The sequence below is a fragment of the Vollenhovia emeryi genome, unplaced genomic scaffold (genome assembly GCF_000949405.1).
Source record: "Vollenhovia emeryi isolate VEMERY1.0 unplaced genomic scaffold, V.emery_V1.0 DF939240.1, whole genome shotgun sequence".
Taxonomy (NCBI): domain Eukaryota; kingdom Metazoa; phylum Arthropoda; class Insecta; order Hymenoptera; family Formicidae; genus Vollenhovia; species Vollenhovia emeryi.
In genome coordinates this window covers 239287-253168 of record NW_011967126.1, presented here as the reverse complement: position 1 = coordinate 253168, position 13882 = coordinate 239287, and the positions used below count along the sequence as shown (strand labels likewise).

At 41.8% G+C, this 13882-nt stretch overlaps 1 protein-coding gene across 1 annotated transcript in view; it reads left to right on the top strand.

The window, feature by feature from the left end:
* The window catches only part of LOC105560180 (venom dipeptidyl peptidase 4), a 193630-nt gene that overhangs the window by 48840 nt on the left and 130908 nt on the right, over positions 1-13882 (top strand). The window lies entirely within an intron of this gene.

Here is a 13882-nt window from a genome sequence, read left to right as displayed (position 1 = left end):
CCTTTGCAAGTAAATTGCAAGTTAATTGACGTCTCGGTTCAACAAGTGCCTGAAATTCGCATTGTCCGCGCGACTGCTCCCTTTCCCCGCGGCGTCTGAAAACGTATTCCGAAAATTCCTCACGCGCCGCTCGGCCTTTTGTTACGAAATAAGCCACTCGATCTTACCGTTGCCAATTCGATACATTTAGTAAGAAATTGGGCAGACGGGTACTTGGCATTTCGATAACATATTAGACAATTACGTTCTAATATGATGGGAACAAAGATTACCGTTGTGTTAATGATTGAGACTTCGAAAATCAACGCTAAGTCCACGAAGTTCAGTCAAGGATATTCTGTAAAATTTAAAAACGCGAATAATCAAAGACGGGGAAAAATGCTGTTGAATTAAAGAAACTGAAGTTGCTCGAATGTACTTGCTGTGGATTTTGAATTTTAAGCACTCAACTAAATATCCAGATTATTAAGACAACTATCTCACGTTTTCCATTCATTAATGATGTTTCGATTTTATTTTTATTACACTGTTTTTGTTGATGCATCAATTTTTTCCCGTGAATACTGGCTTTATCACAAACTCGGGTGGAATTTCCGACGGAACGCATATATAACTGCATGGCGAGGTAATCACGGGAGCAAGGTAGACGATCCGGAAGTTAATCGTATTGCCGAACGGAATGACTGCGATAAATATTTCGTTTCCCATCCTGGTTCCTCGTCCTCCTCCTCCTCCGCTCTTCGTCACTCGGCGAATCGCGTTCGTCAGGTGGTCCGACTCTGTACGTCGGTAGGAAACCGCTTAAACTTCCAAAGACTAGTAATTATAAGGACCTGGATCCGAGATCTCTGAAGCCGTGCGCCCACATTCCGAACGGATGCATTCGGATAAGCCCGCGAATGAATTAAGGTCAGACTCCGTGCGGCAGGCAAAGTAGTGCGAAGTTGGTTTAATCCGACGCGGCGCGACGGTACGCAGAATTCTCGTTTTAAACAACGTCTCGGGCGTATCATCGGAACGTACGCACGCGTGTGTCTCCGTCTGCAAAATGTCCCTTATCTCTCAACATCGCGCGAGCAATTATTTCGCGGGAGATGGAAAAAATATTTTTACCGGATACCGTCAGCAACTTTAGCCGTGGTGGATTTCGAAACTCCGTCGAATATCCGACTGATAGAGTTTAGAATTCAGGCCGCGCTAATCCTAGACGTTAAAACGGTCCGCATTGCCTGTCATTGCCAGACTAAGTTGTTAATTCGTTGTCACCGATGGTTGCGTAAAATTATATCCGATTTTTTTTCAGGGATTTGCCTTAGAGTGTACGCGTTTCATAGTGACCTGGCAATTTACCTCGGTATTCTAGTCGCATTTAAAACCTGTGCGTTTCGCGTGAGAATCACGGTTATAATAAAATGCATGCGGAATTTATTTTTCAAAAAAGAAAACAATCCCGCTTTTTCTATGACAAATAATGCTAATCTCTACTCGTCCCCCCCTCTCTCACTCTCTTTCTCGTTGTATAAAATAACACGAAAGTCTCGAGCCTCTTTAAAACGTTACTTTAAATGGCGTATCAACCGTTCGTCTAGACTGCTGCATTAATGCCGCAGTCAACGTTTAAAAAAAAGACCGGGGAGCGCGTCCAGAAATATAAACTGAAATTCGCGCGTTTCCGCGGGCGAAATGCGCATTTTAATCTTTGCCCACTCGCCCGGCTAAAGCTAAGACACCATAAACTCGTTGAACCGCGGCCACGTGTGCGGCAACGAATCAAAAGACTTCAATTTCAACGCAGGAAGCTCGCGGCAAGCTTCTTATTGACTGACTCGCATTGCTGCACGCGTCTCCACACGCGTTGCCGCAGCTCAACGCATTTATGGAGTCTTCCCATACAGCATAGCAACTTTGCAGCAATAATTAATCGCAAGATTGTAACATTGTCTAAACACTGCGAAATGTTGCTGCAACAATGCAGCAATCTTGCAGCAACGGTAAAATGCGCCTTCAGAAATATTACAATGTATAATAATATTACAGCAACGTAGCATTATTTAATATATGTATAATATATGAAATAACACTTTGTGTATATTCATATTAATATATAAAGAAAAAATTATGAGCAAATTCCGGATGTTAAAAAGATCATAGGAGCTAAAAACATTTTCGCGGCAGGGTGTGAAGAACCGTAAAGTCGCGGTCACGAAGATTTGCAATTTAGAAATATACATTTGTATACACCAACTATTGAGGTAAAATCACTAATCATAGCAATTAGAATTTAAGTAACAACGATTTTTGTTTCGAAACATTTTCTCGATTGAACAGAATTCATCGTTAATTCAATCAATACCAATAAGTCCGCAAAATAATACGCAAAACGTAGTAACAGTCACGGAACAAAGTAATGTAAAATATTAAGTACGGAATTTCCCATTTCGTAGGCGGGACAACGAATTCTCAACGTTTTTTTGTTGTTTTTCACTCGGCGCGGTGACGTACGATGTTTTTGCGTGCAATCGTGTGCCTGAAGGTCGCCGCGCTCTCAGTCGCTCGCCGAACGTCGTGCCGGCAGACAGTGGCGAGAGTCGCTCCGTGTGTCGTATTACTTTTGCGTTATCGGTTTCCAAGACGCGATCGCGATGAATCTGGGGATAAAACGCTATTGATTTGTGCACGTTTATTATTAATAAGTAACGTTCGTCGACTAAATATTACAACTTGTAATGAAAAGTGATTTTCACGTTCAAGCCGCGGCTTTTATCAACGTTATAGATTTCGCGAGACTAACTCATCTAATTGTAAGATATGAACGTAAACCGTGGTAATTTGTCGCGATTACATCTCGTTTACGCACCGCGTGCGTTTCGCGGTATTTTACATCGCGTACGGGAGTGCCCGAAATTTCGCGCGATCGATTATTTTCGCGAGTGAGTGTTGTGTGAGTGCAACAAGGAAATCTGAGGAGGAGGAGGCTAAGGAGGCATCGGGCAACGGCGGAAAAATCGTAAGGTAAGTGTCATATAAAATATAAAGTATATTTAATACAATAATTTCGATCTTGCATAATTAGCCTATAATAATCATATACATATTTGTATTTTTACAGTTTAACATATATGGTTAGCGATGTACAACTCTGCTATTGCGAATCGTATCAGTGAGTGATAAATTACTTTTTATTTTAATTTGACGTTGCGCATACGATTACTTGTTTGCGTGTATACAAATTCTTGAAAATATACAATGCCCAACTACAAACTGAGCGCGCGAAGCACACGTTTTGTCATTTATAATGAACTATAAAAGTTAGATGGGGAAACAATATACATATTACAAACATAATTGTATCAATATTTTAAAATATTAAAGTAATATTGTAAAATAATGTCTCTGCAGTATCTATGTAACATTACATTGCAACATGAAATGTTACAATGTTGCAACAATGTTATTGCGAGCTTTTGTGTTGTGTGGGTTAGTTTAAGGGGATCAGTGTCGGTAAAATCGGAGACGGAATTAAAAACGTCAATTATCGACTTCGTGTTTCCGGTGCTAGAATTTGATCCGAGAAATTTATAGTCAATCAATTTGCAACTTTTACGAAAAAGCAGCAATTTTATTAGCTCAGACCGAGATTTTGGATCGAATTCTAGCATCGTCAACACGGCTTTACTGCCAATCTGACAGTTCGAAGAAGCCCGCAACTATTTCGTCACGCCATACTGCTCTTTTTTTCTCTTCTTCTAGACTTGCGTTTATTAGAAGTAATCTTTTTTTCTAAGCTATTAATCTCAGTTCTAATTGCACGATATTGTTCTTATATGTTGTTCCTAGAGTATACTGGTCTCATTTTGTATATATTTATTGTAGAATTCTTGTGTCAGGCAAATATTGTCAAGTGTATAAAAAATTAGTAAAATTTTGTATTTTTTTTGTTTCTTATATAAAGTCGACCGGCATAGTCTAGATTTTGTCGCGTACTTTAATTCCGTCAAAGAGTTTTGTATTTCTGTAAAGCCAATTAAAAGATTACTTGTAACAAAGAATGTCGATAAAACAGACGGCTTTAGGATCCCCTTAACTCGCGTGGATCAGGCGTTGTCGCAAGCGCGTTCAGCGTTAATTCGACGCGCGAGACTGAAGAAAGAGACACGAAAGTCGGGGAAGTTTAAACCAGGGCGCCGGTATTGCAGCAAACTAAACACCGCATGATCCACGATCGCATTCAATGATCCCTGCTCCTCTCCTCGTCTCTCCCGTCACTGCTGTGGGCCGCGGGAGCCACCGCCGCGTCCCGAACGCCACCGCCCATAACCGACCAGCAGCCGTCCGTCGTGCACGCCGCTCGGTCCAATTGCATACATTACCGCCACCGTATCTCCCTTTCGCCCCCTGCCCTCGTCCGCCCGCGCCCTCGACCCTTCATCCGCTCCTTTGTATGCGCGCCGACGTGCACGCGTACGCGTGTAACGCGGCCCTCGCTCGGATCTCCCGCGCCAACGGTCCACTGTAGCCGCTGCTACCGGCGCACGCGAAATCCTGAGTTATGTCCCGGACGGACCATCTGGACCTACGAGGAGGGATCGCGCGCCGGTCGACGGCGGGCGCGCGAGCCCGGTAATCGTCCCCCGAGAAATCGCCGGTTTACCGATCCGCCGATGCCCCCTCGGCGCCGGGGCCTGGTGGATCCGAGGCCTGTGTCCACGATGCTAGAACTTGGTCCAGGTTCTACAGCCTTGGCCAAAAGTACTTGCCACCCCCTTCAATTCTTAGAAATGTAACTTCTTTTGATTCTATTCAACTATCTTGTATATTGTTGCGTATCGGCACGCAATAAATAGTCCCATTTTCACAGTCTGTTGATTAGCCGAAATACGAATTAGTATTCCAAAAGAACTTTGAAAAGAAAAGATATCGAAGCGAAAGTAGGTACGTGGGAAAACACTCGCTTTCGACGTTGCGCTTTTAGTTATTTCACAACAAGCGACTTAATGCGCACGCTCGATGTTAATTACACGCTCACGGCGCGCGGCATGTAATTCGTCGCTCGGCGCAAATTTAAAAAACAAAACGCAGTTGTTTATCGCGTTTTAACGGGTGATAATTCCGCGATAATTCACGACAGCTGAGCAATAAATTTGTGACCGTCGAGCAATTTCGGTTTATTGAAATTTATCGAATCCCGCGATATCGCGATGATTGATACGCGTGAACTAATTAAATCGATCTAATTGGATACTCTTCACGTAATTATGTAAACTGTCTCGCGCAAGCCCCCGGTGAAATTCGAAACGTAGAAACGCAGTGCCGGGCCGCGGCGCGCGTATATCGATTAAACTCACCGCGGTACCTAAATAGAAGACGCGCACAATGGGGATTTTTCTCATTTGAAGTAATTAAAAGTTTCTCGTCCACTGATATCTTTCTTCGTTAAAAATTTCACTTTATGAATTTTTCTCCGCGCACCACCGCCATTCCGGATATTAGGAGCGGCATCTGGCGCGGGCTATATCTCTAATACCCCGTGAAATTATGCACTATTAATGTCGCAGAGTTTCCCCGCGATCTCCTGTCGACTCCATTTTTATAAATTAGACACATTACGCCTTACGTGCGAGCGGATGGCGCGTATTTTTTTTTTGGGGGGGAGGAGAGGGACCACTGGCACGTAGTCTCAAGTAACACAGATATAAGGTTACACCGGTTTGCTCTTTTTCTCGCCTCTTTGCTAAAATAAAAGAGTGTAACCGTATTAACGTTTACAAACTTCCTTCTGTCCGTAAAATTTGCAAGCCTGAATAACTCGGGTGGACTCGCGCACAAAATGCACCTGGTAATCTTTATTAATTCAAATTAAAGCACACATTACTAATTTTTTCCCCCCGACACTTTTCGTCGTAAGACCAATTTACAACGGAGCGATTTACCTCTTAATCCGCTTAAGACGATTCTCGAGATATGAGATTTTCATAGAGCGGCGATTCTAATGCACAAGTCCCCGGGCGTAATTGTCCTCGGTGCGTTTTGAAAAATAATATTTCTACAAGGCGACCGGCGAGCGACCTTGAAACGAATGGACTCGGCCAGTTGGTTTCGCCGGCGATACATTAGGAACAATTTATTTTCCACGTTGATCGGCGCCGCGGTCCCTTCTATCCACGCCCACCTTCGCTCGACCGCTGGTTGAAAGTACAGACTGTCCGCAAAATTAAATGTGGATCCTTCGAAATTAGAGGGAGGAAATTATATCGGCGGCCGAGCGCGCCACTCCACATTTCATGCTCGACGTATCCAATTAATTTTTTTAAAACCGCCCACACGTGCCGCCGTGCGCCGATACCGCCGACATCACGGCCGATCCCGCCCTGTCCCTACGTCCCTTCCGTCAACCTTACAACGTCAAACGCCAGCGGCATAATCCCGCCGCGGTCCACGGTGTATTGGCCATTAATTAAACGGCCTTTCTGCCGAATCTGCGGAATTTATACCTTCCATGATCGAGGGGATTATCTGCGATACCTCGGACGATGCTCCTCGATCGCGCGCGCAACATGCCGTTTCGATTGCTCGTGCGATCCGCGCGCAAAATTGGGGGATACGGCGGGATTATTTTATGTCACGCCAGTGAAAGGGACTTTTGCGGTGCACGTCGTAAAACGGGTGTTACTTATTAATGGCGTTCAATTAGCGAAATTTACAAGTTGAGTACTGTTGGTCGGGATTTGTTTTTTTTTCAAATTAATTTCAGTTTGAATTACAAAACTCTATTTCAAAACTATACAATGGACGAGACCTACGGCGATTTCCCATTTTTATTTGCAGCGCATAACACACGGGGAAAAATGCTGTTAAATTTAAAAAAGTGAAGTCGCTTGACTGGCTGCCAGATATAATATTTGCTATAGACTTTAATTTTGAATATTGACCTAAATATCCAGATTATTCGGACAACTATCTCATGTTTTATATTCGTTATTTATTTCAATTACACCAAGCTTGTTGATACAACGTCACTTTTTCTCCGTGCATGCTCAGTGAGAGAAATTTAGAAAATAATGAATATCAAGTATTCTTTCGTTAAAAGACAAGTATGTTTTAAGAAAAAGATATCGGGATTGCGACATTTCTTCTTGTTACTTTCTTTATCGTGCGGAAAATATTCTGAAAGAGATGTTTGCGAACGTGAAAGAATACTTTACGACGCTTTATCTTTAAGATAACGATACCAGGTGCATCTGCGAACTTCATATACGACCACATAAAGAACCTTACATAGTCCCCGACCGTCGATGACACAAAAGGAATATTACGAAAACAGCTTGCTGTTTCTTGTACCATTAGGGGAGTCCTTAGTTGGGTACCAGCAAGCTACAATATATGTTACGCGCGTGCTTTTTGCGTCATTAGAGTTTCAACGGGATAATAATCGTTAGTGCGAAAAAAATTTTTTCCCCGTTTCGCTCTTCCCAACGTAAAAACGTATTAGCGGGAATGTCTTTGAAAGTGAGGAATTGTTTGCGATAAAAGTACCTTTGTAATCGGTAATTACACCGTGCTTTCTTTGCGTTTTTATGCAAGAGACGACAATGTGAAGAAAGAATTAATTGTATTATAGGAGAGGATAAGTTATATCACACACATACACATTTTTTACGACATGCAAAATTAAATTAATGCAATTGAAATAGCATCTGATACATTTGATCTGATTTAACATTGCTTGTTAAATTGATTCTATAATTTTCAAAGCAGACTTTATGTACTTCGCGTTTCGTGTATAAATTTATTTGACCATTTTCAATAATTAAATTTCTGTATTGGATAATATTCGTACACGGAGAGAAATTTCTCTTAAAATTTATGTAATCGTGGGACAACGTGGCATTTTGAAGAACTCTATGAGAGTTTTTGAAATTTTACTACACATTGTACCAGTAAAATGGATATGTAAGTGTAATTACTAGTAACATGTATGCACTGAGAGCTGAAAAACAGTGATGGTTATAACATTTTTCCTCGTTTTTAACTTTTAGTCTTTCTTACAGTAACATTACGTACCACTACAGTCAGCATTCTCCCAGTAATCAGTGCGGATTTTACAATAACTATTACGGATTCTACAGTAATGAATATAGATCAACTGATTGACTGTTACTTACTAATCCCAGTATTGAATCAGTACTGTATTTTCACAATCATTACGATAAAAACCAGTAATGGTTTTGGTACAAGATTTTATTGAAAATAACTTTTCAGCTAGTTCTTTTTCCTAATTTTTTAATATTTAATATATATTCATAATTTCACACACACACACACACACACACACACACACACTCTCTCTCTCTCTCTCTCTCTCTCTCTATCTCCTTAATTCTAATTAATTAAAATTCATACTATGTTACAATTTTTGGAAACGCTTTGTGGGATTCGAACCTAAGATTTCGGATTACTAGCCTAGTACGCTAACGCTGAGCTAACTATTTATACATGTTTTCTACCCTACTGTTAGGCTACATATTAGTTACATATTATTTTAATGCTGATGGTCAACAGTAATGGTTACGGAATTGCACATCACTCAATAATAAAATTGTTCAGTAATCATGTTTTCTTTAATACAATATCGCTTACAACCTTAGTCGTTAGATGGTATTGCATTTTTCAGCAGACATTACTTTTTTTTCAAGTAAGCATTTGCGTATTAAGATTAAAAGTTGAGAATGAGCAAAAATTCAGGGACCATTACTGTTTTTCGATTCTCAGTGTGGAAAAATTAAAAAAAGACTCTCATAAAAGCTGTTCCGAACGCCATGTTGTCCCACGATTACACGATTTTCAGGGAGAAAATTCTCTCTGTGTACATGTGTACATGGTTATATAATATTTTATATAAAATTTCGCTTTTACAATTACCTAATAATTCTTCCGTCTAATTAGCGCGAATTTGTAGAGGATCATAATACTGTTATCCTATAACACAAAACGCGGAATAATACCTTCCCTCCGCATGCATTCCCGTGAAGAGCGAGCTCCCATCGAGCTTACTCCGCGGGAATTCTCTTTTTATCCGTCTCTCTTTGTTTTGCGTTGTACAACTCTTTCGTGCATGTACCCTGAAAAATAGATGGAGAAGCAACAAATCAACAACTAAGAGATGGGAGCAACACTCCTTTTATTTGCTGCAGCGTTTCCGAATGCGCTCGAGATTTCTTTGATAACGGATAAACCCGTCGATAACATCAAACATAACGTTAACGGGGAAAAGGGACCGCGTCGTTTTATTTCCAAAAGACAAATACATTTTCCAGATAGATGTGGGGTTTATCGCGAGACCATTCTAATCGTGATCCGTATTTATTCCCGACGGTATTTAGCGAAGTAAAAAGTCAAATCTTTGAATAGTTAAAAACGACGCAAACACGCGTGTCGGAATGTTATACGTGTCCCCGCGAGCGATTTAAATATTATATACGCGTAAATCTGCGTCACAAGCGATTCCCCGGATACTCTTGCGATAGAATTTTGTTTAAAGCAGCGGAGCACAATCGCGAATTGAAAAAGGATAGATAATTTAATATGTTCTCAGGTTACGCTCCCTCATATTTCCTGCTGAACACGACGGCGCTCGGCAACGTTGAATTCTTCTCGATTCGACGTTAAGGAAAATCTCTCATCCACCACGTCGGGCGATTAGAATTATGAATTACTCGAATTTCACCGTCGCGACGCTCTTGGCCGACGCCCAAGGAACGCGATCGAATTTTTCTTCCGCCAACTCTCGTTCGCCTCGACGAAGTCTCCGAAGTTCCTCGACTACTTGCCCCGGCTCTAAATCCGGGATTTATACCGCGCTCTTCGGCTAATTCAGAATTTATGTCGGCGATACTTAGACATAGTTACCGATTACGTTAGCGTGCTGTAATTCCGATCGAACGTTCCCGAGCATTCTTGCGACATTAAGTCCGTTCATTGGCATCCCGGTCCCGGCATCCTCCTCCGGTTGCGTGTTACTCAACTTCTTCCTAGATCTCTTTTCATTTCGCCCGAACTAATTAAGACGAAAATCGCTATTCCCGGGGAATCCCGCTTCACTTCTTCTCTGCGCAAACCGTTCGTTTTTGCATAATAAAAAAAAACTGAGCTGTTTCCCGCCTAGTAGGTCCAGGTTCAAACTCTGGGCTGGGGTAAATTTTTCGCAATAAATTTAAAAGTTAAAATCAGTTTGACACTATCCTGCCTTGGCTCTTATATCCTTTATTCCTTCGAATTGTGATTTCACGCTAGAGCCTCGTGAATTTTCTTGTTTGAGCCATTTCAATTTCACGACGTATTATTTTGCGGACATACATTTTTCTTGGTTGGATGTACAGAGAGAATTTTCTCTTGAAATTTATTCTGAAAACTATGTAATTGTGGGACAAATCGCGGCATTTTGAAGAATTTTATGAAAGCATTTTTGAAATTTTACCATACATTTTATTAGCAATTATAGTTATCGTTAGTATGTATTTTAATGGTAAAATGTGTGGTAAATTTTCAAAATACACCCAGAAACAAGCAGCATTTAGTTTAAACAAATGAGATGCGTTGAAATGACATTTCTTTAAATCTACTAAATTTTTATTCACTTGTACTGAAACATTAGATGTAAATTCCAGTCTCGATCAAATAAAATTTTGGTCAAGTTAAAGAAATCACCTCTTTGGAAGTACACAAAAGTATAGCAAGGTCAAAGAAAAATTGTTTAATTTCAAAGAAACTTTTTTTCTGAGTGTACTCTCGCAAAGTTCATCAGAATACCATGTAGTCCCACGATTACACGATTTTCAGGTAAGTTTCAGGAGAAAATTGTCCTCGAGTGCCGTATTAGTTTGTTCTTAAAATAATTTCGCAGGAGAAAGCAGGAGGCACGATATCGCGTATTGCGTTATGCACGCACATTTTATCTCAGAGCGCAGATCCTTTGTTTGACGGAGTTTAGATACTCTGCATATCTGGACTAAAGTGTCCATTACGCCTCGGGCTTTGATACTTTACTCGACAGAGGAAATTCCTGTCGTCAAAGAAATTCATAATTCACGTGCGCTTCTCGTGACGCGAAAGCGGGAAGGAGCTTTGGCAAAACTTTTCGCTCGTGCTAAAGATTCATTCGGGGGTTCGAGACGGACTTATTAAGCCGTTCCGCGTCCGGGGCAAGAAAAATTCGTTGCGCAGCGCGTCCGTTGGAGGCAACCGAAGCGTCTATCGCGAAGTAAATACATTGTTGAAGCGGTTTATCTCTGTAATACTATAAAACGCGTCTGGCGGGCGCAGATATGCAAAATTTCGTGTACCAATAAATACAAATGGGCGGTAAAATTGTGGCAGAATTAATTAAAATTGCACCAGTTTTAACGTAACTCTATAACGATGCAGTTACACCGCTGTATATTACGAGCGCGCAATCCGCAAATGAAAAAACTTGCGAAATGCAGAATGCCGTATATTTTACGAAATTTTAATTAACAGTGGCAAGCGAGACCGAGCTTTGAGATTTTAACGATGACAGTTGACGACGCGTGAGGTTTTTCTTTAAATTATCTTTATTAATTAATGGGACACACGTCTAATTGTAAATCAAACGTTTCGACTTTGCTTTGAGTCAGTTTCAGCGGCTCGCGTTCTCCAGCGAGAAACAAGTGGAGTAACTTGAAAATTTACAATTACAGAAGTTACCGTCAGTTCGACAGGCAGACGAGACGTTTGTCATTTGGAATCAGAGCTGTCTTTCACGTGCTTCGTTATCTATTTTTAATGAGTCCTCCACTTACATATGCGACCCCTCGATATCTTTGATCGAGGCTTTATGTATAATTACGTCGCGTTCTCCGAGCAGGTGAGGACGTGACTTTACTCTCGTTTTTAGAAACAGACCCGAAGAAAGGTTGAGAAAATATCAGAGGTTCAAATAATTGGGTAAGCAACACGAGACTCTCAATAATGAAATTAACAAGTGACAGATTAAATGAGGGCTTTGAGGGCAATTAATGATCTACGGTGGATCGAATCGTGATTATCATTTTGATATTTCGATCATATAATAAACTATTATTAACCAAGTTGCACTTGGACTTTCTCACGGCAAATTACGATACTTTTAGACCCGCAAATTTTGACGTCACTCGCTTCACGATGGTTAATTTACGTCAATCGCGTTGTGCCCTCGTTCAATTTGGCACTTGTTAATTTCACTATTGAGAGCCTTTTGTTATTCGCCCAATTATTTGAATCGTTAATATTTTCTTCTATTCACTTGAAATGCGACGGTCGGAATTATTCAGAGGCCGATATCCCGCGCACGAGAGGAAATATATTCGCGCGAGGCGGCACCTGCAGCTCGCCGGTTAAGTGATATGAATTGCGTTTTAGCGGAATAATGCGTGAAAATGCCGCGGGGCCAGATTACGCGAGCGGGTTTGTAGATCCCGGTCGTAATCGCCTCCATTTATATCCCCCGATCGTAGCGAACGATCGGATGCCAACGCTCTTTTTGTCCGAGGCGCAGACGGCCCCGTTAGCGCCGCTGCCGGATGACCGATAACGGACCGGCGCTACTGCGACGCGGCTGATCCGCGCCGCGGGAAACTACTGGGCAGCGGTAGCGCCGGATCAGGAACTGCACGCGTCGAATGCGGCAGCTGTCGGAGAGAGATTTTATGACTAATTCATGTACCGCGCTAACCGTGCAGGCTGCGATACCTTTGATTCTATCAACGCCGATCGTCCGACGCTATCGGCCAGAGCTAATAAGCCGCTAAACACCGCGGGAAACCTGATTTCAGCCGCCACCCGTCGGCCATTTACTTGGATTACCGACTATACCTCGCGGCATTCGTCATATTATACGTACTGTCGTATACGAATGTCCTGTCAGTATTCACGGCATTTCCATGGCCACTGTATGGAGAGAATTTTCTCTTGAAATTTATCCTGAAAATTGTATAATCGTGGGACAATGTGGCGTTTTGAAGAACTTGTGAAATCGCGTCCTGAGAAATCGAAATTGTTTCTATCTCGGAAACGAGGTCTTTCGACACGTACCGTAAAATCGAAGAGAATAATAGAAACCACTCCGTAACGAGCGCAATCATATTTTAATGGCTACACGGAGAAAATTTTCTCTTAAAATTTATTCTGAACATCGTATGATCGTGGAACAATCCAAGCGGAAATTAATCTCACTGGTACCCAGTCATGAGCTAGCCAATATGTGTCTTATGTTGCCCCTGTCTAGCCGAAGTAGATAGCGCTGAGACAGTAATGTAACGCTTTTAAATTTTAGGTACCGGACAAATATATTGTCTCATAGCGAACTGAGAAAAGTGGTAGTGTAGTTTAGGCAACTACTAGACAATTTTTACAAGATCGTAGATGTATTGAAAATGATTAATAACATTGAAGTATAACAAATGAGTATAGTAGCAGACTAATATGACAGTCTAGTAATCAGCTAGATTAAAAATATATGAAAAAATAAATTTCTACTTTTTTCCCTAATTTATTATGTTTTACATTTGTACTATACAGGGTGAGTTATAACATTTGTCCACGAGCTCGTGAGAAGGTAGAACGGATCGAGATGAACAGAAAAGTCCTGAAACATTTTGCAATTTTCGCAATAGTTAACGAGAAAAAAATTATCGAAATCGTCGTCTTTGCCCTGCCCACTGTCGAATTCGAGGGCGGGGAGGGGAGGGACCCGACGGCAAGCGGTGGTGCCAGGGGGGGGATGGGGAGTGGAGACGCGGGGGTGGCGCCGTAAACAACGCGAGGGCAACTGCGCGCCGGCCCCCCCGCCCCCCCCCCCTCGCCAGGCAATATCGGTCGCCGGGCGGTC